A 26616-nucleotide genomic window follows, 5' to 3' on the forward strand; every position below is an offset into this window, starting at 1 on the left:
ATAATTCTTCTTCTAAAATTTTTCATGGATTAAGATTGTTTGATGAATTCATCCTGACTTTTCATGAATTACAATCTATCTTCATATTCTCATTCTCTTATTAAAAAAATTATAATTGTATAGTTCTTTATATTGACATTTATAAATTAATTAGATTAATGAATTAGCTTGAAATTGTGTAAATGACACAACAAGAGTAAAATAAAAGTGAAACTTTCATGAATAAAGTCAAATTCTCGTGAAATTCCAAAATATTCCTATGAAACCTATAAAATCTTCAAGATAGACTCAACACCTTTGCATTCAGGTTATAATATGTCGCATCGCTTAATAAATTCAATTATATGTTTGCAATAAGTCAAGGAATACCTTAGATGACAGTTCCTAAGCCATTAATAGTGATTAACTAACATTACGATGACACTAATTTCATACCTGCCGACACTAATCTAGTGTTTCAGCTTAAATCAACTTAAATATCAAATAGGATGTGGAAATTTTCTTTGAAGTTGCCATAATAGCCTGAGTTGTAGGTTAATTGATATTAATTTCCGATGACCATACTTCATTAACATCCTGTAAACCCATCTTCAATTTGCCAATACGTCACATATAGATTATTCGAGGTTACGTCGCTTTAAGCATTAAATAAAACCTTAATTCTACACTACGTTACATACACTCTCATTAATTACTTATACGTGAGATTCTTTCCTCAAACGACCTTCCATTTATTATCATTCCCCAAACAAATATTCAAGGATATCTATTATTTATTATTCACACTCCCTATCTCATATTTCCATCATATCCTTACATCACCGCATACATAAACTTCATTTGATCTATTCAATGTAACGCTCGATTTAAATAATTCCATATCCCAATGAAATTACAATATTATGGATCGACAACATCTATTTCTGACAATATGCACTTGATTTGTCAAAATATATATGTATAAATATAACCCATATTTATTCACGTTTGGCAATAAGTTGGTATTAATGATGATCTAGGTAACCTACGATTCGATCTGCATTACCGGTATTTTCTTACTCCAAGTACATTTGAACGGCTTGATTATGGCATAACTCTTTGAAAATCGACTGACAAGACGTTATTATAGCGCTTCATTGGCGAATGCGACATTTCCTACATATGGAAGTTCTTATCTGCTTTTGAAGATTACCAAACACCTTCATCTGAACAGCATTATCAATACGTTCGCGATGAAACTATCTTTATAAGTCATCTCTCGAAGATACATCGATCCATTCCTTACATCAACACAACCAACAAATTACTATATGATACTACACAAATATCTACTTTTGAAAAATACAGCTTTTAAACTTATCTTATTCTGCCTGTGTTTTGGGCTGGGACTGCTGTCATTTCGTCCTCTTATGTGGCGATCATCTCTGGTTTATATCTGAGGCATCTCCGAGTCTTGATCGCTGGACTTGTGTTGTCGGGCAAGGCCGGTTCGGTTCCCGTCTGTCGCCAATCCCATCTCTATTTAGCAGGCCATCACAGCGTTTTCACGTACGTGCATGTAAAACATAGACAAACATAACATTAATTCCACGGTCTCCATAGTTATAAAGCCTTCTTATATTCTTTAGGATCTTATGAGGAGAATATGATGACGCAAATTCAACTATTGCAGTTTTAACAACACGAATTGCAGTGTAATTTGCCTATGACCCTATATCTTTACGAGAAATATAACATTTGGACTTCGTATTTTTGTTAATTCTTCCGATAATGTTAGTATCTTCTCTCTAAAACCTGCTATTTCTTTATACAGTAGCTTCTTGAAATCTTCTGTGTATATTCTTCCTTTTTACGATCTTCGAATGTTCCTACTGTTGTAGTGATGGGTAGTTCGCGAACGAACTAGTTCTCGTGAACTACTTCACTCCCACGAACTGTGAAGTGTTTACTCGTCTCTCGAGAACCACTTCTCGAACTGTAGAACTTCACGAGTGTGAAGGGAATGGGAAAGAACTTGTTCGCGGACGAATTACTTCAGCGGTTGCAGATTACTCTAGCGGGAAAGTTAAACATTTTGAAGTAGTTGGTGAAGTAGTTCATGAAGTAGTTCTTTCTTGGGAGCGAGAGTAAATGAACTAGTTCCCACAGGTGAACTGCTCCTTCCCATTACTATACTGTTGGTTTATAGTGAACTTTTCTTATATCACGGTTACCTGGATTCCGTTTGCCTGTATATTTTCCCTTATGTTAGCGGCCACATGGATTCCATTAGTCTGTATTTCATTACTTCGAACTTTCTGCCGCACGATTTACGGAACTTTACCGCTATTCTCGGCAAATGACGATTTCAATGTCGCGATTCTAAATGACCAGGGCAATGAAATGGTACATTTTTCTCCCCTGCTATGGGTAAATAAATGTACTGCTTGCAGTATATTTATTTCCATTTCATTTTTGTATATAAATGGAGCTTTCATTGACCTGTTTATATTATAGTGTCCTGCATAGTTCTAATGAAGCATTCTACATTCTATTCTCGGTCTTCTTCATAATTGACAAGTTTGGGTTTTCTTATTCAATTTCTGCTCTTCTCTATCTTTTCTTTTATCCTCCTGAAGTTCTAGACCCTCGGCTTCCTCTATATCTCCATTGAAATGTCGACGTTTAATCGCTCCTTCCCATCTCTTCTTTTCTCTGGTTCGTTTTCTTTTATTTCGATAATCCATTTCGTTCTTCCTTTCCTTCGGAAATTTCCTTGTCCGTTTGACATTCGTTCTTGCCTGTTCTGCTTTTATTTTCACCTTTGGATTCGGTTCACCTCCTCCATGGTGATGTACTTGATTTACACCTGTTATAGTTGTAAGCTCTCTCACGATTCTCTTCATCAGTATTTGGTCTGACTCAAATAAGTATCTTCCTTCTTGGTCCTGTTCGTTGATTTGGTTCCTCTCTAATTCGTTCTGCATTTGCCAAATTTCTGCTCGGACTATTCCAATTTCCACCTTTCTTCTTTTCTTCTGCCTCTCTTCCGTTCTTCTTATTTGTCCTAGCTGCTTCTGCCGCCATTCTTCTTGCTTCTTCTCCTGCTTCCCGGTTTCTTCATGTAATGATTTTTGTGGACTTATACGTTCTTCTTCTTTTGTTTCCAATTCTTCACTAGCTGTTATAAAGTTCACTTCCATTGTTTTGTTCGTCGTTTGTACAATTTCGTTTATTGTTTCTATCTTTCCTTCGTACTGATTCCATTTTTCTTGTGAATCTATTTTTATTGACTCCATATTATCAGTTAGTCTCTTGATCTCATCCTCTTTCAAGCTTTGAATATACTTCTTACTTTCTGTTAATTCGCCTCTGATTCTATTTACTTCTTCATAGATCTCCTTATTCTTATTTTCCATTGTTTCAATCATTTCGGTTCGAAGATTCGTTAACCCAGTTTTTATTTCGAAAACTTCTCTTCCGATTTTACCAATTTCTGTTTTCATCATCTCCTTCTGCCTCTCTTCCATTTTTCTTATCTCTTCCATCTGGTTTCGCTGCAGCTCTTCCTGTTTCTGTTGGTACTCTTCTTGAAATTTTCCAAATAATTCTTCCAACTGCTTCCTCTGTTTCTCCTCTTGCTTCTTAATCATTTCCTGCTGTCTCTCCTCTTGTTTTCTGATCATTTCCTCTTGTTTTTCTTCTTGTTTTCTGCTCATCTCTTTCAATATTTCTATTATTCCTTTCTGCTCTTCTTTTGCCTTTTCTAAGTCCTCGGTTATCTTCTCTATCTCCTCATCCTTTTCCTGTAATCTCTCTTGCTGCTCCCTCTGATACTCCTCGAATTGTGAGCGAAGTTGATTTATATTGGACATTTTAATATTTGAACTATAAAGTTTTGCTAAAGTCCCAATTTCTCAATATATATATAGATTATAATTACAACACTTATATCAATACTTCAATCCAATTTGGGATTGACGACCAGACATTCACCAATAAACCGACTATCCTATTGTCCCAGCCCTTCATAAAAAATATTCTCGGTATTTCTTAAATTATTGTCTAATTAACTATATCTATCTTAATATTAAATCATACCATAATCTAAAATAATACTATTAATTATCTTAGCCTATCAATTATTCAAATTATTATTGCAACTTTAATTAATATTTATTATTATCTATTTCTTCTTTTGTTTCTGTATGCATCTGCAGGATTTCTCTCTTGACTGTTGATTTGTCCTCCTTTTCTCACTCTTCTATACCGTAGTATTACATAATTTTTGTTCTTCTACTCTCCTTTTCCTCTCTTGACCTCAATCGTGAGTGCCAAATTTTAGCTATCTTCGCATTCATCTCAGTTTCATTTCAAAATTATGTATCAAATTTTCTTATTTATTCTTTCTCTTGGTCATGTTATCCTCTTCCTACGACTTGCCTCACTGTTGGGCATCCTCCAAGCTCTCAGTCCTGCTGTACTGTTAGGCATCGACTTTTTGTTGTCGTTACGCCCAACATTTATTTTTGTATCCACGTCGGGTATCCTCAGTCTTGCTCCAACGATGGGCGCCAATTTTTCTTGAGCCGAAGTAGGGAAAATTTTCTTGCCATGAGTGGGCGACTACCTTTTTCCTGAATCGAACGCTTAGTCCCGCGGCGTCTTTCTCCTTTCAAGCTCTATGAGTGGGCAACAATTTCCTTTCTTGCACCGTTCTTATGGGTGACTATTTATCTAGAGCCGTGCTACAGTGCCTATACCACCTTTCGGTCCTACTCAGCAATCAAGAAAATTCAATGTTCGAACAATATTTCAGGGAATAAGTTACATCAGCATTTTTTTTTACCGTGAATCCGACTGGGATTACCTTCTCTACCTTTCATTATATGCGAACATCGATTGGAATATTTTGGTCACGAAGACTCGGTTTCAAACTCAATTAGTTACCATCATCAGGTAAGATATTACCTTAAATTAATCTTATAATCTATAAATAATATAAAATCGCTTAAATTCTAAACTATTAATATTTATTCAAAATTATATCATATTTTCAGATGAGCTAAATGTTTTCTAAATATTTTGTATGTACATTGGTATTTCATCCAAACAAAAAAATAATCTTGAACTAGTCCTTGAAGTCCATGATAATTAATCAAAAAAAACTGCCTCATTATTACCTATGGTCTCGTCCTACCAAATAATTCTTCTCCTAAAATTTTTCATGGATTAAGATTGTTTGATGAATTCATCCTGACTTTTCATGAATTACAATCTATCTTCATATTCTCATTCTCTTATTAAAAAAATTATAATTGTATAGTTCTTTATATTGACATTTATAAATTAATTAGATTAATGAATTAGCTTGAAATTGTGTAAATGACACAACAAGAGTAAAATAAAAGTGAAACTTTCATGAATAAAGTCAAATTCTCGTGAAATTCCAGCAGAAAGTCGAGTTCTGACAAACATCCAGTTTCGGTTATTGATATTTTACAAAGTTTCAAACTTAAGAATCCGAGAATTTTTTTTTTAAACTTTTGGTAAGTAAGCTTAATTATCTGTCTGGGCTCTTCAACTAACTTTATCTTTCAGAAAACACACGCAGAATAAGAAATGTTTCATGATTGTAGCTCGTAATAGCTACCTACGTTAATATATATATATATATAAACACACACACATATATATATCATTATTCATGACTAGATGTGAACAAAATATTCCTATGAAACCTATAAAATCTTCAAGATAGACTCAACACCTTTGCATTCAGGTTATAATATGTCGCATCGCTTAATAAATTCAATTATATGTTTGCAATAAGTCAAGGAATACCTTAGATAACAGTTCCTAAGCCATTAATAGTGATTAACTAACATTACGATGACACTAATTTCATACCTGCCGACACTAATCTAGTGTTTCAGCTTAAATCAACTTAAATATCAAATAGGATGTGGAAATTTTCTTTGAAGTTGCCATAATAGCCTGAGTTGTAGGTTAATTGATATTAATTTCCGATGACCATACTTCATTAACATCCTGTAAACCCATCTTCAATTTGCCAATACGTCACATATAGATTATTCGAGGTTACGTCGCTTTAAGCATTAAATAAAACCTTAATTCTACACTACGTTACATACACTCTCATTAATTACTTATACGTGAGATTCTTTCCTCAAACGACCTTCCATTTATTATCATTCCCCAAACAAATATTCAAGGATATCTATTATTTATTATTCACACTCCCTATCTCATATTTCCATCATATCCTTACATCACCGCATACATAAACTTCATTTGATCTATTCAATGTAACGCTCGATTTAAATAATTCCATATCCCAATGAAATTACAATATTATGGATCGACAACATCTATTTCTGACAATATGCACTTGATTTGTCAAAATATATATGTATAAATATAACCCATATTTATTCACGTTTGGCAATAAGTTGGTATTAATGATGATCTAGGTAACCTACGATTCGATCTGCATTACCGGTATTTTCTTACTCCAAGTACATTTGAACGGCTTGATTATGGCATAACTCTTTGAAAATCGACTGACAAGACGTTATTATAGCGCTTCATTGGCGAATGCGACATTTCCTACATATGGAAGTTCTTATCTGCTTTTGAAGATTACCAAACACCTTCATCTGAACAGCATTATCAATACGTTCGCGATGAAACTATCTTTATAAGTCATCTCTCGAAGATACATCGATCCATTCCTTACATCAACACAACCAACAAATTACTATATGATACTACACAAATATCTACTTTTGAAAAATACAGCTTTTAAACTTATCTTATTCTGCCTGTGTTTTGGGCTGGGACTGCTGTCATTTCGTCCTCTTATGTGGCGATCATCTCTGGTTTATATCTGAGGCATCTCCGAGTCTTGATCGCTGGACTTGTGTTGTCGGGCAAGGCCGGTTCGGTTCCCGTCTGTCGCCAATCCCATCTCTATTTAGCAGGCCATCACAGCGTTTTCACGTACGTGCATGTAAAACATAGACAAACATAACATTAATTCCACGGTCTCCATAGTTATAAAGCCTTCTTATATTCTTTAGGATCTTATGAGGAGAATATGATGACGCAAATTCAACTATTGCAGTTTTAACAACACGAATTGCAGTGTAATTTGCCTATGACCCTATATCCTTACGAGAAATATAACATTTGGACTTCGTATTTTTGTTAATTCTTCCGATAATGTTAGTATCTTCTCTCTAAAACCTGCTATTTCTTTATACAGTAGCTTCTTGAAATCTTCTGTGTATATTCTTCCTTTTTACGATCTTCGAATGTTCCTACTGTTGTAGTGATGGGTAGTTCGCGAACGAACTAGTTCTCGTGAACTACTTCACTCCCACGAACTGTGAAGTGTTTACTCGTCTCTCGAGAACCACTTCTCGAACTGTAGAACTTCACGAGTGTGAAGGGAATGGGAAAGAACTTGTTCGCGGACGAATTACTTCAGCGGTTGCAGATTACTCTAGCGGGAAAGTTAAACATTTTGAAGTAGTTGGTGAAGTAGTTCATGAAGTAGTTCTTTCTTGGGAGCGAGAGTAAATGAACTAGTTCCCACAGGTGAACTGCTCCTTCCCATTACTATACTGTTGGTTTATAGTGAACTTTTCTTATATCACGGTTACCTGGATTCCGTTTGCCTGTATATTTTCCCTTATGTTAGCGGCCACATGGATTCCATTAGTCTGTATTTCATTACTTCGAACTTTCTGCCGCACGATTTACGGAACTTTACCGCTATTCTCGGCAAATGACGATTTCAATGTCGCGATTCTAAATGACCAGGGCAATGAAATGGTACAGTAGGGAACTCGAGAGGGTGTCGCACTCTCTATCTCCGAATTTCAGATAAGTACACTTGATTTACTCGAACTTTTACATGAGAAGAAAGAAAAGTTTACATTTTAGAAAATTTACGGTTACATTATTAAAGATAGGGAACCTTTCCCTCGAGTCGGCTTGCGGAGATAACTACTAAATTAGAAAGATGGTAGCCATTACCTTAGCTGATGTTCTGCCTGCCGATGGATGAGGCCCTGCCTCCTCTCTTACACACACTCAATAATATGACAAGTTAGCTCGAAAAAGCGTCAGTTTTTATACCCGAGAGGAAGGTTCGAGAGAGCTCTGGGCTAAGACCAGACACACCCTCTCATTTTTATTGGACAGTCGAAAGGTTACAAGAAGCCCATGATTGGCAGAAAAAAACATGTTTGATTGGCCAGACTCCAAAGTTGGCGGGATAAGTAAGAAGTGTTGCAAACCTTGAAGTATCAAAAACAAAGAAAGTCAATTCAGTTCAGAAAACCTACAAACACAACATTTCTTTAAATTTCCAGTTCTTAAATAGAGATATCTATGGAGAAAAGTCCCAAGTTCTTGAAATAGCTGATGTAAACTTTAAGTGTTAGATAGTGTTCTTCCAGGCACTTCATTTAAATGCACGGGGTTGAGGTGTACGTCCCGATCCTATTATTATTATTATTATTATTATTATTATTATTATTATTATTATTATTATTATTATTATTATTATTATTATTATTATTATTATTAATTATTATTATATAATTCGCTGGGGCCATCAATGACCACGTTAAGTCTTGTTGCATTTGACACTGAACTTGGCCTTCTTTAGAGCCCAAATTTCCCTCATTCTTTGCGAGTGGGCCTGCTTACGCTTCGATTGCTCGTCTCGGTTTAGCCCGTTCGTCAATATTTTCTTGCGGAAGCGATCTCTGTTAAGGGCGTCTTCAGCTGAGATATGTAGCATTTGCAGGTCTTCTTTGGTATTTCTAAACTAGGGAATTGTGCTTTTGGGGTTTGAATCGAAAAAGTGAAATATTTCTTTAGTTAACTTTCTTCCGTGCATTCTTTTCAGATGACCGTAAAATCGTGTCCGTCTTTTTCTGATTGTGTCGGTAATTTTCTCTATTTTGCTGTAGACTTCCTCGTTGGATCTCTTTTGATGAATTCCATTTCTGTACTTTGACCCCAAGATTCCTATGACAATTTTGCGCTCTTTTTTCTCCAGTTCTTCAAGGAGTTCTTTGTTGGCATTTAGAGACAGGGTTTCGGCTGCATATGGAACTACTGGCTTCATAACTGTTTCATAGTGACGTATCTTTGTGTTTTGGGAAAGACATTTTTTGTTGTAGTTTGTGCGGGATGTTTGGTAGGCTATTTCCAGTTTGCGTACTCGCTTCTGAAGTGCTTCTTTGTCCAGTAACAGGATGGATACCCGTCCAAAACAAAGTCAAGTCAAGAAACATGATGGCACAACGTTATTATTATTATTATTATTATTATTATTATTATTATTATTATTATTATTATTATTATTATTGTTGTTGTTGTTGTTGTTGTTGTTGTTGTTGTTGTTGTTGTTGTTACGGAGTTATCCGTGGAAGGCAGAGGTGAAAGAAGGTGCGGGCTGGAATGGGTCTAACTACAAGCCCGGAAGATTAATTAAAATTTAAATAAAGGTTATATTTTCAATACACAACAAGATTTAACAAACTTTCACTAGGTGAAATAACCATATAAAAAACACAGGTACAATGATAATTTTACAAGTAAAAACACAAGTTTTAAGGGGATCATTACAAGATCTGGGCTACGAGCCCCAAGATCAATAATTCCTGAGCTCTCAGTTCACAACCACAATTTACCAAAGGGCAAAAAACCCCTAATTACATGAAGCACTTGCTCCCACCTAGTAATGTCAAGCCTCCTAGAGGCACCTTTCAAAATACCAGAAAGAGCTGACCCGCTCTCAATCTTTCAAGCCTATTAAAGGCAATACCAGACTTTACAGTAACTTGCCATCGAGGCACAACTTACAAGAATTAAACAGGGGTATCTCGTACCCACCCTACAGGGCCTTAAAAGACAAATACTAGGTTCATTAAATGGCCCAAAATACCAATATGAATGGAGGCGTAGCTTGCGCTCCTGCATGAAACTTAATAAAACCTAAGGGGCACTAGGCCGATGATACAGGGGCTATTCCCAAGCTAAGGAGGTGACTCGTATAAGAAAATTTTAAGACATTAAGAGTAGAAAATCGGTTATGAAAACGTAGTCACCTCAATTCAAGATGAAGGAGAGCTCGAGAGGGTAAAGCACTCTCTATCCCCGATTTACAGTTAAAGTAATAAGAAACTTTTACATAAGCCGGCACTAAGTTACATTTTTCGAAAGGTAGGTTACATTGAAAAAGTTTTAGACCTTCCCCGAGGGTTAAACTGCTGAGCTAGCAAGAAATAAAGATGTTAAAAGGCCATTACGTTGTAGAAGAGCTGCTGGCGGATGAAAGAGGCGCTTCCCGCCTCCTGCTATACTTCCATACACTAAGCTAGATGTTGTACGAGTGGCGGAGAGCCTGGAAAATCAGCAGTTTTTATACTCTCGGGGAAGATTCGAGACCTTTCATGAATGATTAAGATACACCCACAGACGTTTATTGGGTAGCTTACAGTTACACATCGACATAGGGGAAGAAAGACGCCATTGGCTGAAAATTAATGACAGAAATTTACGATTGGCTAATTTCAAACTGGCGGAAAGAAAGATTAATATTGCCAACCCACAAATGAAAGAACAACATTTAGTAAAGAACAAACTTATGAATACAAAATATCTTCAAGAAAAGTTCCTTCACTTCGCACCAGGGTGCATGATCATAGTTTATGGTAGTGACATCTGTGAGAGAATGTCCACACTTCTTGATAATTAGTAAACAAAAACAATTCGAAATTAACTCAGTGACATCTTCTGATAAACGGTTGAATTAATTCAGTTTTAAAGTTCAGAGTTTCAGCAGCAGAGGAGTACTTTAAGGCGAAAAATTCAAATTTGCGGCGTATAGGTGTAACAACCAGTAAAATTATTATTATTATTATTATTATTATTATTATTATTATTATTATTATTATTATTATTATTATTATTATTATTATTTCAAAAGCAAAATATTCTGAATAAATTAGTATGTGGTATGCAATTTTAAAATCCGACGAACTCAGTAGGCCATCGAATTAAATATAGTAAGTAGAACCTGGATGTTTATGACCTAAAGATGTTAGAAATATGTAAGGATTTATGACGTAAAAGTATTAATATATGACCTCAACATTTTTTGGTAACATTTTTGAAATCTTCAAAATCTTTCTGCTGTTTAAATAAAATAAACTCGTGTCCTCATCCCAAGGTGGTGCAGCTCTTTTCAGGCACACCCCGAATGGAAGAGAACTGCATGAACCATTTCAACCACATACCAGCCCTCCTGTCATACTTAAATTTCTGGCAGTACCGGGAATCGAACCCGGGGCTCCGAAGACGACAGCTAATAACACTAGCTGTTTAAATTAGCATTATATTGAAAATATCCGGTACTTTTAACATCTACCACGTTCAATAATAATAATAAATAAGCAATAATATTGACTTTTATACGGTAATTTGAATTTATTTAATTACTCAGTCCAGAGGTAACTCTCGACTCTGCATAGAATAAAATAAATGTCACGAGTTGATGGACGATCAGAAATAATTACAACAGCAAATTAAAGTTTTCGAATAGAAATGATCTATTTTAACGCAACATTTGCTTGTAACGGGAGAAAGACCGCTCATCATCGCAGGATGTTATTGGAGAATATTCGAAATACATCAAATCATTAGAGTTCAATTGAGGCTCACCTTGCTGTTGCTTTCTATACATCTTACCCTCCTAATTCGCATAAATATATATTTCTAAGGAATACACTGACTGACAGAGCAAATGCAACACCAAGAAGGAGTGGTCAGAACTTTATGCCAATTGCAGGGTAGACTGACGTCACTGAGGTATGCTCATGATGTGAAATGCGCCGCTGTGCTGCGCACGTAGCGAACGATAAATGGGACACGGCGTTGGCGAATGGCCCACTTCGTACCGTGATTTCTCAGCCGACAGTCATTGTAGAACGTGTTGTCGTGTGCCACAGGACACGTGTATAGCTAAGAATGCCAGGCCGCCGTCAACGGAGGCATTTCCAGCAGACAGACGACTTTACGAGGGGTATGGTGATCGGGCTGAGAAGGGCAGGTTGGTCGCTTCGTCAAATCGCAGCCGATACCCATAGGGATGTGTCCACGGTAAAGCGCCTGTGGCGAAGATGGTTGGCGCAGGGACATGTGGCACATGCGAGGGGTCCAGGCGCAGCCCGAGTGACGTCAGCACGCGAGGATCGGCGCATCCGCCGCCAAGCGGTGGCAGCCCCGCACGCCACGTCAACCACCATTCTTCAGCATGTGCAAGACACCCTGGCTGTTCCAATATCGACCAGAACAATTTCCCGTCGATTGGTTGAAGGAGGCCTGCACTCCCGGCGTCCGCTCAGAAGACTACCTTTGACTCCACAGCATAGACGTGCACGCCTGGCATGGTGCCGGGCTAGAGCGACTTGGATGAGGGAATGGCGGAACGTCGTGTTCTCCGATGAGTCACGCTTCTGTTCTGTCAGTGATAGTTACCGCAGACGAGTGTGGCGTCAGCGTGGAGAAAGGTCAAATCCGGCAGTAACTGTGGAGCGCCCTACCGCTAGACAACACGGCATCATGGTTTGGGGCGCTATTGCGTATGATTCCACGTCACCTCTAGTGCGTATTCAAGGCACGTTAAATGCCCACCGCTACGTGCAGCATGTGCTGCGGCCGGTGGCACTCCCGTACCTTCAGGGGCTGCCCAATGCTCTGTTTCAGCAGGATAATGCCCGCCCACACACTGCTCGCATCTCCCAACAGGCTCTACGAGGTGTACAGATGCTTCCGTGGCCAGCGTACTCTCCGGATCTTTCACCAATCGAACACGTGTGGGATCTCATTGGACGCCGTTTGCAAACTCTGCCCCAGCCTCGTACGGACGACCAACTGTGGCAAATGGTTCACAGAGAATGGAGAACCATCCCTCAGGACACCATCCGCACTCTTATTGACTCTGTAGCTCGACGTGTTTCTGCGTGCATCGCCGCTCGCGGTGGTCCTACGTCCTACTGAGTCGATGCCGTGCGTATTGTGTAACCTGCATATCGGTTTGAAATAAACATCAATTATTCGTCCGTGCCGTCTCTGTTTTTTTCCCCAACTTTCATCCCTTTCGAACCACTCCTTCTTGGTGTTGCATTTGCTCTGTCAGTCAGTGTATAATTCTAAGAAAAAATGAAATGGCGTACGGCTTTTAGTGCCGGGAGTGTCCGAGGACAAGTTCGGCTCGCTAGATGCAGGAATTTTGATTTGAGACCCGTAGGCGACCTGCGCGTCGTGATGAGGATGAAATGATTATGAAGACGACACATACACCCATCCCCAGTTCCAGCGAAATTAACCAATTAAGGTTAAATTTCCCGACCCTGCCGGGAATCGAACCCGGGGCCCCTGTGACCAAAGGCCAGCACGCTAACCATTTAGGCATGGAGCCGGGCATAATTGTAAGAAATTACAGGTAACAAATAGAAGATGTGAGAAATCCGTCTCTGAGGCGATTTCAAGAATGTATGCGAAAATGGAATTTAAAAATATGACAAAAATACGAAAATTCATGGGGAAATATGACCATAATATGAAAAGTTACCGGAAAATGACAAAAATGTAATAAAACAAAATAAGACTTTGTATGGCCCGTGAAAATTACATAATTTTAGTCACCATAGATAAAATCAAGCTTAAGTTGTATTTCCGTGGAAAGAATATAAACCAAAAAAAAATATGATAGCCTATGTCATAAACATCCGGACCCTAATGATAAGCTTTGATAGCGTTATGAGTAATAGCCATCTACCCATCAGTCGCCCGTGTTCAAAGTTCATAAACATTAGGTAGCTATTTTTGTTTTATGTTGCACCCGGCATTCGACTATATCCTAGACATTTTAATGGGTGATATCAAATCTGGCAATCCAACACACCACAGAGGTAGTAAGGGTAAGGGTTATTCTGCCCGAAGGCAGAGGTGTTCCTGAGCCGGAGTTTACGTGCGGTAGGGTGGCCAGTTCTTTTCCACTCCTCCATTCCCTTACCTCCCCATCAACAGCGCGTGGCAACCCATCCAACTCCTGACCACGCCCAATGTTGCTTAACTTCGGAGATCTCACGGGATCCGGTGTTTCAACACGGCTACGGCCGTTGGCTATACAGAGGTAGTAGAATCTTGTAAACCAAAATACGGTGCGTAATACAATATGTTTATCGTTACATGTGTTCTAGGATTGTCTTGATTTATGTATTATGGCCTGGGAGTTGCCGTGCAAGAATGAAAGTCATGCTGATCTAAGAACGTCATTGCTGATACTATTTGTGTTATTACTCCCCAATGTGCGATAACGTGTTAGATGACGCAGACCGGTTTCAAATAGAAATCCTAACAATATGCCACTTTTCTGCATCGGCCAGTTTCGGACGACTAGATTTTTCTCTCAGTTCTAACATTACCTACTTTACTTGCTCTGTCTGGAGGATTGAAGTATATACCACCAGATGTATTGCGGGCGACATGTAAACAGCCTGTTGGCAACAAGCCGCTTCCCCACACCAGCAGCGATGTTGCCACGTTTACTTCTCTCCAATTGTCTACTGAAGGTACCCGTATGTATTTTGTCCTTTCAAATATTCCCGTTGATTCCTGGTACAGCAGCAATGTTATTTTTTTATTTCTATGGTACAACAATTTACAATAAATTTACATTAAATTATTGCCATATAGAAAATAAAAAATGAAGCAAGTGACGTTGTGTTCAAGGCGGAATCAAAAAATATATAAAATAAAAAATCCACAATCCTAGCCCTTCAGGCGAGCAACTCAATGTTGAAAACATCCTAGGGATATGAGCTACAAATTTTAGGTAAATAAAATATAATAAAGTATGCTTTTTTTTTTTTTTTTTTTTGCTAATGGCTTTACGTCGCACCGACACAGACAGTTCTTATGGCGATGATGGGATAGGAGAGTGCTAGGAGGGGGAAGGAAGCGAACGTGGCCTTAATTAAGGTACATCCCCAGCATTTGCCTGGTGTGAAAATGAGAAACCACGGAAAACCATCTTCAGGGCTGCCGACAGTGGGATTGGAACCCACAATCTTTCGGATGCAAGCTCACATCTGCACGGCCAACTCGTCCGGATAATAAAGTATAAGAATATATTCTTTATTTACTCCTAAACAGTACAATCCTTTTCTTAATCATCGTTATCCGGTCGATTAGATTAGCAGTTTGCCTTTTTCTACCACTACGAGCGCTAATGTGAGTCAATGCGTTGTTTCACGTAAGCCCTTACAACTACATTCGGTGTGGAAATTTTTCAAAAAATCAAAAATGCCTGAGGGTATTGAACCAAGGAACACATTGCAGAAAGATTCGTGTAAATGAGTTAATTTCGCTAGGATTTGAATCAAAAGGAAAACGAATAAGGAAACAAGCGATTTGTGAAATTGCAATTAGGCCGGAAGCGATGTTGGATTTTTTTTTTAAAGTTTGATAGAGCTGTCCAAGACTCACAATTTAAAAAAACATTTCTGGGCCCTTTAGCTGTTCAACTTTCGGCACAATTGTGGAAATTGCTTAATTTTACATTATTCAATCAATCAATCCTGATCTCCATTTAGGGCAGTCGCCCAGGTGGCAGATTCTGTTGTTTTCCTAGCCTTTTCCTAAATGATTTCAAAGAAATTGGAAATTTATTGAACATCTCCCTTGGTAAGTTATTCCAATCCCTAACTCCCCTTCCTATAAATGAATATTTGCCCCAGTTTGTCCTCTTGAATTCCAACTTTATCTTCATATTGTGATCTTTCCTACTTTCATAGACGCCACTCAAACTTATTCGTCTACTAATGTCATTCCATGCCATCTCTCAGCTGACAGCTCAGAACATACCACTTAGTCGAGCAGCTCTTCTTCTTTCTCTCACTTCTACCCAGCCCAAACTTTGCAACATTTTTGTAACGCTACTCTTTTCTCGGAAATCACCCAGAACAAATCGAGCTGCTTTTCTTTGGATTTCTTCCAGTTCTTGAAGCAGGTAATCCTGGTGAGGGTCCCATCCACTGGAACCATGCTCTAGTTGGGGTCTTACCAGAGACTTATATGCCCTCTCCTTTACATCCTTACTACAACCCCTAAACACCCTCATAACCATGTGCAGAGATCTGTATCCTTTATTTAAATCCCATTACAATGAAGATCTTTCCTTGTATTAACACCTAGATCCTTACAATGATCTCCAAAAGGAACTTTCACCCATCAACGCAGTAATTAAAACTGAGAGGACTTTTCCTATTTGTGAAACTCACAACCTGACTTTTAACCCCGTTTATCAACATACCATTGCCTGCTGTCCATCTCACAACATTATCGAGGTCACGTTGCAGTTGCTCACAATCTTGTAACTTATTTATTACTGTATAGAGAATAACATCATCTGCAAACAGCCTTATCTCTGATTCCACTTCTTTACACATACCATTGATATATATAAGAAAACATAAAGGTCCAATAATACTGCCTTGAGGAATTCCCCTCTTAATTATTACAGGGTCAGATAAAGCTTCACCTACTCTAATTCTCTGAGATCTATTTTCTAGAAATATAGCAGCCCATTCAGTCACTCTTTTGTCTAGTCAAATTGCACTCATTTTCGCCAGTAGTCTCCCCTATCAAATGCTTTAGACAGGTCAATCGCGATACAGTCCATTTGACCTCCTGATATCTGCTACATCTTGCTTATTCGTAGTCTGTATCTGCTATGAAATATTTTCAACATTAAAATGCATGTAACATACAAGCAATGTATTTTAATTCGAAATTAACAGATTTTATTTAATATTTAATGAAAAGGGGAACGCTAGTTATTCATTCACAGTTTTTCTGTGTTTACAGCCAATGCAGCACGTCTAAATTCCCTGTGGGAATTGTGAATGATGCCACAATAGGAAAAAATCATATTCCCCACACGCAGAAATCTTGGTAAAGGATTATAAGATAGGTAATTACGGACATGGTATTTTCTCTCAAAGATGTGCTGAGAGCGAGTGCCTACAGGGACATGAATATTGATCTATCGCAAGAGATTAGGACAGTCTATTATTCCATGCAGTAGTTTATACAAAAATGGCAGATCATCAGTCATTCTCCTCTCAGACAACTGATGAAGGCCAAAATTTGCTTCAGACACAGAAAGAAGAACATTCTTAATCCAAGAATTCCAATTAACCGTCACTGAAAGGACTGAATCTGATGAATGTAACCTCGCTGGTAAGGGCAACAAGCAACTGAGCCATGTTGCAGAATTTGGCGAACTAGAGACTTATACAAAATAATTAAAGCACTATTTCTCAGGCCATGTTTTGGAGAGCGGAGTATAAAACCAATCATTTGAGGTGTTTTATTACATAATGATGCAATACATCGTTTGTCAGTTTACTTGTAGCATATTCCCACGGCCTTCACATTTTGGTTCACAAATACACGCGTAAAACCCACACGATTAAATGTCACATAGCACCCTTGACTGTAGACACGTCCAGAAGACATGTGACAAAGAGAGACACGACCTCAGAGGACATGGATTGCTCGAAAACATGTTTACGTTCACGCAAGGTCGTTCTTGTCGTAAGAGCGGTGCTTTCACAGGCTTGCCTATCATGTCAATGGTTAAAGCTAACCCCCAAGGGCAAGCATTACGCTTTCGTATGCCAGTGTTGTGACTTCTTTAAAACTCGTTAAGTTGGCTATACGGCTACCTTACACACAGAAACAGCATCCTCGACGGCTTAAAAAGCACTTGTTTTCAAGCAGTGACAGTTTTACGCATAACCATGTGCTTCTGCGCAAAACAATAAGAATTTCCACCACCGCCGCAACTACCACCTAACGACCACGAAGGTATTAGGTCTGCAAGCTCTAGTGTGACTTTCATCTTTATATATTTCGTAGATTTTTCAATATCTTAGTTCTTTCATGGGTAGAACTTTTCCCAACTTCTCCTACAAATGGAGTTAAGGTAAGTTAGTCTATCTCGCCCATGTTAAATCGTAAATTTCAAGTTCACTTTACTCCAAATCTATTTGGACAAGTCACTTGGAATTTTCAAGGGTTATTATTCACACCCTTGGCTATATTTCTAAGAAGTATTATTTCCAGAAACTAAATACTTTGTCCAGTACCTACAGATTTTTCTCTCCAAGGTAATATTATCTTTCCCCCAAAATTGTGTGTATATGCTACAGCAGGTGGCCTTTCATCGCCGTACATTCTACTTAAAAGCGTCCTGAATGCATTAATGATGAATGGGATGTTTAATAACTGATTTTCGCAAGTTACTTCAGAATACGAAGAGATAACAACCTGACGGCTGCTCTCGGCATGTTCCTCAGCGCTACCCGTCTAACGCGCCCCCTTGCGTTAGTAAGCCTCGTTTATGAACGCTCAGTAGTAGGCTGCTATTTGGTACAGTCGATGTCAACAAATCAACAATGGCGGGTGTGCTCAGCAACGACCAATAAAGAGGCATAATTTTAATCTATGGAGAATCTGGTCGGAGTGCAGCCGAAGCTCGCAGGCAGAATGTGCAGGAGTTTCCAAATAACCACCTGCCTTCTATACACGTATTTCGCCTAACACAGAACTGCAGTTAAGACCTAATGGATCGTTCATATCACACACTACATATTTTCTGATATAGTGGCATACCTGTATGTGTATAAATAAAGAGCTATTAAACTTTATTTTCTGCACCTTTGGCGTATTTACAAATGCACCCTGTTACAGAACGTGTGTAGTAATATGACTGCTGTGTTGTTTCATATCCGAAATACAGCACATTGTACCGCTCCTTTGTAAACCAGCTATCAGGCATCCCATCCATCATTCTTGCATGCGGGGCACTCATACGTAGAAAGTATGGAGATGGAGGGCCACCTGGTATACACGGTGCATCAGAACTCGACGGCAAAACCTTAGGAGTAGATTGTTCCTGCGGAGAGACGTCCGGAAACGAATTACAGAGTTATCCGATCCTTAGTAACGTTAGTGCAATCCGAGAGTGCCGAGCATAATAAAAAATGCGTGGCGTGGTGCGTGCTGTCCGACAGGCTACCACGAAGCGTGCACAGACAGTTGGGTCAACATCAACAGCAGTCTAATACACTACAGACTTCACATGTCCCCAAAAGGTAAAAGTCCAGGGGGTTAACGTCAGGAGAGAGTGTTGGCCAAGCAAAGGTCGGATAACTCTACAGTTAATATATTTTCGAAACCATGTTATCATATATTTTCTTTTTCTCTGTATATGAGTAATCCATTCCTGATGTTTCGTTGTTCAGTTTTGATACATAATGTATTTAAAATTAGCTCAGTGACTTAGCCATTGTTTTCTACTCGGAAGGCTGAGGTTCGAATCCCGGTCAAGTTAGGATAAATTTCATTCCCAAAAATCACGCGGTGACCTTAACCCCAGGCCGAAATCAAAATGAGCCCCTGGGGTTTCCAGTGCTCCGAGAAATACCTGCGTTAGGCTAAGCTGCAGAATGTATAGGCCTGGATCTGCATAAACTAACAGTCTGTTAGATCTAAGAAGGCTGCTCGAGTTCACAAAGTAAGGCGAACTCAAGGCTTTGTTGAGACCTTGGAGGAAGAAGATGTCGAAGAATTTCAGGACAGATAAAACATTGCAGTCAATTGAAATTGCATTCCAAATCCATATTGTATGTGTACCGGGCGGTACACCTCCACTCCGCTAATTTAAAATGTGCGCCTGTTGAAACTCCTCTGCTGGAGGAAGTCTGAACTTTATTGACAGTATTAATTTTCTACCGTCTCAGAAGATGTCACCACGTGGAAAATTTTGAGTTTTTGAACTGTGTCATTTTTGATGTGTTTTTGTTTCGCTTGAAGTAAGAAGTGTGAACTTTCTCTTCTAGAGGACACTACTGAAGATCTACAATAGTGCAACCTAGTGCGGAGTCAAAGAACTATTTTTTTTGGAGAAAATTTAATTTCAAGAGTTTGTTCTTTGTTAAATTTCTTTCTATCATTGTTTAAGTTGGCAATATTTACCCCTTTCTTCCCCTTGTTATGAATGTATCCAATCCCGAATTTCTTCAATTAATTTCTATCCAATCAGATGTATCTTCCCCCAACTTGAATCTGTTGCGGGGTCCTATCCAATAAAGAGTTTGTGGGAGGGTGTTTTCTTTCCCCTAACGCCTAGAAACTTCCGCGAGAGTATTTAAACTGCTGATTTTTGGGTCTCTCGGCCTCTTCTGTTCCATCTTTCAGTGTGTTAAGTACATAGCAGGGGGCGGGAAGCGCCTCTTTCTTCTCCAGCCGTTCAACACAAGGTAATGGCCGATTAATAACTTCTTTCTTTGCTAGCTCAGCAGTTTAACTTTCGGGGCGGGTTCTAAGCGTTCAACCATGTAACCTTTTCCTAAAATGTAACTTCCCTTTTCATCTATTCTCTTGTAAAACGACATATTGGGATAGAGAGTGCTAACCCTCTCGAGCTCCCACTCACATTGTCTTGAGGTGAACTTATTTTCTCGACCTATTTTTCGTTAATGTAAAACAAATTGTTCTTTTCTTAAGTCACCTCTTTAGCATGGGATTAGCCCTTGTATTAACGGCCTAGTGCCAAGTAGGTCTTAATCAAAGTGTATTAGGAGTGCAAGTTCGCCTCCTCTCAAATTGTTATTTTAGAGGTCATTTAATTAACCTGCTTTTCTTTTAATAGACCTCAGTAGATTGGGTATTTTACCCCTGTGTTTATGTCCGTTGAGGACAACTTGAAGGTGGAGTTTGGTGTGGCCTGGGAGAGGCTTAAATTTTGAGAGCGAGTGGCTCTTTTGAAAATTCTGGGTTGTATGCCTCATGGAGGTTTTTCAGTGTAATTTGGAGCAAGGGCTCCTAGGTATGAATGAGGTTTTCTCCCCCTCTGTTAACACTTGTGTTTGGGGTAAAACTGAGCTGATTGCCCAAGCATTGTGAAGTCAGGGCGCGAAGCCCAAATTCTGTAAATATTGTAACTAACCCCTTTTGAATTGCTACTTTGTACCTGCCATGCTTGTTATTTCTTTGTTTTCGAAAAGAAAATATAACCTTGTTAACTTTTAAATTAATTTTACATTGCACTATAATTTCGCAGCTTGAAACCCATTCACACCCGCACCTTCTTTCACCTCTACCTACCACGGAAAAGTCCGTAACAAGTGGTAGCAGAGCGTGGTTGAATGGGTCTCAATTTAGCCCCTTTTGACGGCTAAATATTGTTTGTTCCGAACTCTAACTATTTTCCCAGTTGCTGGAATTTTTTGAGTTTTTCAAAATTTGTCTGTCATCATGCCCGGCCCTCGCGATGTTCTCCTTCTTAACTATTTGCGTAAGGAGGAGTTGATCTATGAATTAACTATCAGAAATGTGCAATCTGGAGGCACGGTTGCAATAGACACTAACAAGCTTAGAGAGTCCCTTGATTTGCCCATTTCCATCCCCAATTTGGGAGAGAAAGAAATTGACGACTCTCTTTCCACGATCACGGAGAATATTACTGGGCTAGCTTCTGTAGTTAGTTTTTTTGATGAAAATGATCCGTCTCCTGATCAAATTAAGCGTGTGCAAGGCAGGCTATATCATTTTTCGAATAGGGTTAACGATCTGTTGTCTCTAAAACTGAATGATGTTCAGAGGAAGGAAGCTAGTACGCTCCTGGAAAATATTTCCGAATTATCTAGTAAGGTCACTCAATTGTTAACTGGGGAAGTTCCTCCCAAATCTGATCAACCCACCATAGTAAATGCAGGTAGTGAGGAAGCGCCTCCCAAGGGAGAAGTGAGCCACACCCTCCCCATCTATCACTACATAAATCAGCGATTCAAGCAATAACTTAGTGAAATATTCACGGGGAACAATATTTGAGGCCCGGATCGTGTCGACTGGGCAAGGCGCATACATAACCCTGAGCTGAAAACCCCCCCTTGTAATCAGGCAACAAGGGCAAGACTACATCTAATTGAAATAAAAGAAGAAATGGTTTAAACCAGGGGATTTATTAAATAAATATGAGAGAAAAATTAAAGCAAGAAAAGAAAATCACACAAAATAAATAGGGAAATTCATCGTAATACTGATGGACATACCTTGTTCTTTCTCACATAGTTGAAACATGGCGTGAAAACTCACTAATACTCTTTAAAAAAAATGATACGTAATTTAAAATGCTCACTGCTCCTCGACACATCGCTATTACAATACCAGCAGCTTCCTTTCATCATAAACTATTCAACTAGGTCGCCCGTTTTACCAAGATTCAAATATCCAAGGCACTGCATCATGTATTCATTAGGCAACTAACAATGCGAAAAGTTCGCATAACAATAAGCCGTGCCGGGGAACAAAAGGCAGATAAGAATAACGACAGATGAGACTGAGCACAGCCTCCATGGACCAATCAAAGCCGAGACAAGACCCAAAGAATACAATAGGTACGCCCATGCGCAAATATGAAACCAACATGGCGGGTACTCAAGCTGAGCATCAGCCATGAATGATAAACAAATACAGGTCCGCGCCGAAAACCAAACAAGGCGCAGAATTTGAAAGACAAATACAACAGGTCAACCGGCATATCAACCTTTCCTCTCCCACACATTCGAACTCACATGCATACCACATTCACGCACACACAATGAGGGTATCGGGAAAATAAAACACGAACGGCCGTTCAGATTTCGTGGTCAAATACAAACCATAAATTGTGACTCCACGGTCATTATCAGTGGGTCTCAATTACTCAAATGTTTGCGTGCGGCGTGCAATTACACATAAGGTCAGAATTGGACATTACTTTATTCACATCACTGGCATGTTGCGCCTTGTACAACCTGGATTGGTCTCTCCTGCGGTCGAGACAAGGGGCACATCATGAGGATCACGCAGTATTAAAGCACGCAGCGCACCAAATCATAACCACAGAGACACTTTTTCAATCATAACAACAAGACCACAAATACATTCATTCAAAGCACATCGTATGACGGAGCGGAAAGATGTATGCCATCGACCGTAACATACGGGAATAAATCGTCACCAAATTTAAATATAAACCAACTATCACGTACCTGTGATTATCAATGGTAAAATCGAATAGCAGTTAGCGTGAAAGGTCCAGGCTTGAACACATTGAATGAATATTTGAGGCATAAAAATGCCACACCGAACATAGCGACAGCCATTGTTAGTATCTGCCACACATAGAACAGCAAAAGAACTCCACAGAGTAAAAATTATCGCTCAGCAAAACGAACGACCTCACAGATAAAAACATAGCGTGTGCTGCTCCCTACTGGACGTCATTAGACTGACACACAAAACTGAAGGAAGCCATTTACATAATTAAATGTCAAATCGTGGAACATGCGATAAGCATGGTTCAAATATCCAGCGGCACCGCCTTTTAAAATGCTCCGAAACTCGTTGATCAGACGAGTGGACGCATTTTAAAAGAGGTCCATAACTTAAAACTACGAGCGCGCGCCCACTTAACCTAGGTACTTATGAACTACTTATATCTACAATTATTTACGAACACATGAAATTTACAAGAACAGTCACCACATTATACATTTTAAATGAGAAAGTCTGCCTCATGGGAGGTCTGTATTAGCTTGTCACGTGCAACGCTGATTTACATCAGTCCATTATTACACTGTTTCATTCGCGCACTCAGGTTGAAATCTAGGCATTCAAAAGTCAAGGCGGTTGGGTATAATATTTCCATGCACTCGTGGATCTGGATGTGAATTCAGTTCAACTCCAGCAATTCGAACCACTTCCCTTTTTTTCTATTTCCTTTCTTTCCTTTCTTTCATTTCCGTTCTCATTCATGAAACACGATTTTTACCTGAAAGAAAAGGCATGTTAGAAAACTGGGAATTCATTAAGGACAGGGTTAATATACACCACTACAGATACGTAAGATATGGAAATATACGAGGTTTACTGGCTTCTTTGATGGTAAGCCTTTACCATCGAGACGTGAGCTTTGCTCACCCTCTTACTTACTACGTCTTCCAGTTCTACTGTCACAGGTCCCAGGAATCTGGTTACCTTTTTAGGCTGAGTCCATTTATAACATAATTTGGCCGTGACTTGATTTGCCGTTGAGCTCAATGGAAAAACTTTCACTACGACCAAGTCTCCAACTTCAAGCTTTACTCTCTTTCTGTTCCGATTGTACCTCTCAGCCACACGGTCTCGAGCCCTGGTTAACTGTGTCACTGCTTCCTTCCATTTGGCCTCTACGTCCATCGTCCTGGACGGTTTGGACAGATACCCGATATTCCACTTCAACTGCAGTGGGTCGACAAGATCCCTGCCTAGAAATAGAGCAGCCGGGGCTTGCCGGTGCGACTCATGTACACTGCTGTTGAATGCTAAAACAAAGAAATCAAGATTACAGTCCCAGCTGCGCTGGTCAGCGTTGTGAAATGCCGTCAAGCAAGCTTTGAGATTTCGATGGAACCTTTCAACGTGCGAGGGTTTGGGATAGTGAGGGCTTAAAAACACATGCTTTATTCCCCACCCAAAGCATAAGTGTCGGAGCTTACGACAGTTAAAGGTGGACGCATTGTCGGTCACTATCGTCTTAGGGGGTCCGTAAATTCCAAAAATGTGCCGGGATAAGAAATGCACAACGTTGTTCGAATTTATCTTGCGCACGGGAAATAGCCAAACAAATTTTGAAAATGCATCAACGACGGACAAGATCCCAACGTTGCCACTCTTGGACTTGGTGAGGGGGCCAAAATAGTCAATGAATAACCTTTCCCCGGGGCATGTCGCTATGTCAGCAGAATGGGGTCCAACGAGAGAAGACTGCGCGGGTTTAGCCCTCTGGCAAACATCGCAACTTCTTACATACTCCAAAACATCACTTTTCAAGTTAGGCCAGAAGTAGTCGCGAGAGATTCGATTTAAAGTTTTATATTGACCTAAATGAGCGCCCAGGTAGGAGTCGTGATAAAACTGAAGTAGCATGGGCCTCAATTTCAAGGGTACGTAAATTCTGTCACTACCATTTTTCCGACATCGACGGGACAACAATCCTCTCTTAACACTATACGACTCGTCTTCAAGAGAGCCATCCGCGATTCGTTTCAACAACTCGCGACACTCGGAGTCGTCCTTCTGGTGTTCGGAGATATCCGTGAAGGACCATGGGAAATTTTGCAAAATACTAATGGTGTTATCTTCTTCGGTTGGGACACGGTCTTCCTCAGGTTCGACCGCACTCTCCTTCACTCCCTCGAACATGCGCGACAAGCAGTCGGCTACAACATTGTCCTTTCCACGGACATGTACGACAGTAAATTTGTACGCAGATAATCGGAGAATCCATCTGGCGGTTCGACCAAGTCTTTTCACATTAGCGCTCATCTACGAGAGAGCTTGATTGTCCGTGTGGATGTAAAAATGGCGGTGCTCAAGATACGAGCGAAACTTTTCGACACCCAAAACTACTGCTAGGCATTCTTTTTCGTAAATGGAATACCTCAGTTCAGCTCCATGTAGTAGTTTACTGAAGTACGCGACGGGGACTAGCTTACCCTGCTCATCGGCTTGATTGAGCACCGCGGACACAGCGAGCTCGCTGGAGTCGCATTGCAAGGTGAAATCGCGGGAAAAATCCGGACTATGCAATACAGGGGCTTCACAGAGTGCCTGTTTCAATTGTTCGAAGGCCTGGGTTTGATCATGGCTCCAGACAAAGCGACAACCTTTTCTTTTCAGCAGGTTTAAAGGGGCCGAAATCTGAGAGAAATTTTTGATGAACCGGCTGTAAAATCCTACCATACCAAGAAATCTTCGCACACCGCGAACGTTTTTGGGCGGGGGAAAATCTTTGATGCACATAACCCGATCAGGGTTTACAGCGATTCCAGAGTCAGATACAACGTGGCCTAGAAAATTTAGCCGTTTGGTACAAAGAGAGACCTTCTTTGGGTTGATCGTGAAGCCGTGCTTGCGCAACCGACTGAGAACTTCGCGAAGATGGGCCAGGTGCTCGTCAAAGCTGGGCGAAAAGATTAGAAGATCGTCCAAAAAATTAAATACACAGGAAAATTTGAGGTCACCGAAAATTGAGTCCATCACGCGGCTAAGCGCTTGTCCTCCCACAGAAATGCCCATCGGGACTTTATTGAATTCGAACAATCCAAACGGAGTGGCGAAGGCAGTACAGGGGCGACTTTTAAGGTCCAAGGGGATCTGATAATATGCGGAATTGAAGTCAAATACAGTGAAGTACTTGGCGCCATGAAAATGCTGGAAGGCACTTTCGATGGTGGGTAACGGGAAGCTGTCGAAGACAATGTTCTTGTTGACCTTTCTGTAGTCTATCACGAATCTCAGCTTGCCGTCCTTTTTAGGGATTAGGAAGGCGGGACTACTAAAAGGGGACTTGGAGTGACTGATGACCTTCTTGTCTAGCAGGTCGTTGACATATTCCCTCATAGCGGACAACTTCGGGGGCGAACAACTGAA

This window comes from Anabrus simplex, chromosome 5, assembly GCF_040414725.1.
Source record: "Anabrus simplex isolate iqAnaSimp1 chromosome 5, ASM4041472v1, whole genome shotgun sequence".
NCBI lineage: Eukaryota > Metazoa > Arthropoda > Insecta > Orthoptera > Tettigoniidae > Anabrus > Anabrus simplex.